This window comes from Nannospalax galili, unplaced genomic scaffold (genome assembly GCF_000622305.1).
Source record: "Nannospalax galili isolate Female #2095 unplaced genomic scaffold, S.galili_v1.0 scaffold4658, whole genome shotgun sequence".
In the NCBI taxonomy this organism is placed as follows: Eukaryota; Metazoa; Chordata; class Mammalia; order Rodentia; family Spalacidae; genus Nannospalax; species Nannospalax galili.
In genome coordinates, this window is record NW_008341476.1 from 4,807 (window position 1) to 7,498 (window position 2,692).

At 53.3% G+C, this 2,692-nt stretch overlaps 1 pseudogene; it reads right to left on the reverse strand.

Moving 5' to 3' along the window:
- Positions 1-528: 528 nt before the first annotated feature.
- Positions 529-2,657, reverse strand: LOC103737409 (annotated as a pseudogene).
- Between the last annotated feature and the right edge of the window lie 35 nt (positions 2,658-2,692).

A 2,692-nucleotide genomic window follows, 5' to 3' on the forward strand; every position in this document is an offset into this window, starting at 1 on the left:
ACAGTCCTGGAGCCTAGGGCCTGGTTTTAAGGAGAAAACGGCATTATACATTAAGGTCGTCAGACAGGACAGTCTGGGATGTGGCCCTGCCTCAGCTTCTGGGCGTGACTTCTTCCCTGTCAGGCTGGGGTACAGAATAGTATTTTAAGTGTCTGATTAACATCCAAACAAAGCATTTTCGAAAGGAATGTGAAAGACAAGAAAACGCCATCAGATTTCCCCTCATAGCCCTGGGTAGCCTCCCATAAAGTTAATTCTGGAGTGAGCTCTGAAGGTCCCTGCAGAGTCTTAAAGTCTTGAGGAAAAGCATTCATTAAAATTAATGTTGGCCCTCACCTCCACACTTTTTTTTAGGCACTGCTGCCCCTGCCTCTTGCATGGTTGGTTTCTGGGACAGAGGTTATATTCGAAAAATATATAAAGAAAAAAATATAAGGTTACTTGGTGACCATACAGCGCACTGCCGACAGCTGGCTGCAAATATTTTCGCCATGAATCCTCTTACTAAAAGTCTGATTAACATCCAAACAAAGCAAAAAAACGTCATCAGATTTCCCCTTACTTGGTGACCATACAGCGCACTGCCGACAGCTGGCTGCAAATATTTTCACCATGAATCCTCTTACTAAAAGTAATCACAGAATAAAGATAGCTCAGATATAGTAAGGATCCCTCAGGGTGCATGATGCTCTCCGCCATCCCTTAGGGCTCAAGTGGAAAAGAAACAGCAGACTGCGCCCAGCAGTGCCCAGAGCTGAGGTAGATGGGCATAGAGCACAGCTCACACCGGGAACAGCCTCCTGCAGGCACACAGCATTGGGGGCTGCCCAGCATTAAAAAGGACAGTTCCCCAACACAGAGTTCCAGCCCCACGCTCCCCAATCCGGGAAGCCTGTTTTCATTTTGATTTTTTTTTAAAATGCATTCTCTGATATCACAAGTTTCCAATCACAAATTATAAATTCATCACCAGAGTCTGGGTTGTGGTGTGCATGCACACCATGGTCCATTTCCCGGTTCCTTTGCGTGCAATTTACAAAGGTCTCTGCCTTTTTTCCAATTGCTACAGCCGTGTGCCCGGTGGCCTGTCCCCTTATCCCCCCGAAAAGGCAAACAGGAGTTTATAAAGTTGTCTAAGGGTCTCTCCCATCTGGTAGGTCGAGGAAGATTGACTGTCATCGAGTTCAAAGGTCAGTCTTGGCCGGTCTGAAAACAGAACAGCAGGACGACTTGCAAGGCTCACTTTCTGTCCCATTCTGTCCCTGGAGTAAACCGATATGTCCTGATCCATTCCAAGGGGCACCGACGGAATGGGGCTGCTGGAAGATGCTCCCAATGGAGAGACCAGACAGGCACAGGGTCCTTCCTCCTCCTGCTGGCTTCCGAGGCCCCAACAACCTTCCAGACAGGGTGGCCAGGTCTGTTGGAATCTGATGTCACCGAGTTTTAGAAAACAGTAGCACATCCGTGAGTTTGACAGTGGAGGAAATTGTTTGTTTGGTGTTTTTTTTCCTCCCAGAAAATGGAAATACACAGAATTATAAATAATTGGGCATCCATATATACATATTTAAATAATTAATTTAAATATCTTACATCAGCTCTGGCATTCAATTCTCCAAGCAGAGAAAGCTCCAGTCAACCCAGGCTGAGGTGGGGCTCCAGGAATGTCACAGCCTGGGGAGGAAGTGGGTGCCCTTCATGGTGGGAGACACCCGGTTTCCCTTCTTGGTCTTCCCAGTCTCGCCGAGGGCAATGAACAAGCCAGGGTACTGGTGGGATTCAGAGGCGTTGTAGTTATTAGGAAGCAAATCTCTTTGAACTTGCACTCCTGGGTGAAGAAAGGCACGCCGTAGAGCTTGCCCCTGTTGCTCATGGCCACGAAGAACCGGCTGGCCCCTCCGAAGATGCTCACTACACCCCCTTGCGCCGGAGAGAGCTCCAGCAGACTGTCACTGGTGTCGCGTGCACGCCTCCGATGCGGCCGTCGGGCAGCACCTGGAGATGGAAGCCGATGCCCACGTTGCAGTAGAGTCGTCGCAGCCTCTTGATGCCCAGCAGGTAGTCCCCGGTGCGGCTCTGGACCGCAGCCTCCGGGGGCTGCGCGGCCACCGGCAGCCTCACCAGCGAGCGCGCCACCAGGCTGTCCCAGCGGCGCTCCAGCTCGGCCTCCAGCGTGCCATTGGGTGCGGCGGGTGCGGCGGAGCCTCGGGCGGCCCAGGGCAGCAGCAGGGCCAACAGGACGGCCGGGAGGAGCGTCCCGGCGGCGGGTCCCGGTCCCGCCATCCAGGCCCGCGGCCCGAACGTCCGGAAGCCCGGCGGCGTGCGCACTGAGCCAGGGGCAACACTTTCGGGGCGCGGGGCGGCGGGGGTCCCCCGGGCTCGCGCTACTAGCGGTGGTGCTGGGGAGGGTCCCCGGGGCTGAGCGGTGGCCGCGCAGATCCCTGCCTGTTTTTTGTTTTTTTAAACAAGTTCTCACTATGTATCCCTGGCTGGTCTAGAACTCAATACATAAACCATGCTGGCCTTGAACTCATAGAGCTCTGCCTGCCTCTGCCTGAAGAATACTGAATTAAAGGGGCATGCTACAACACTCAGTAGTTGCTCCTCTCCTCCTCCTCCTTCTCTCCCTAGCCTTCCTTGCCTTCCTCCCCTTCCTCTCCTCCTCCCCTCCCCCTCCTCTTCCCCCTTC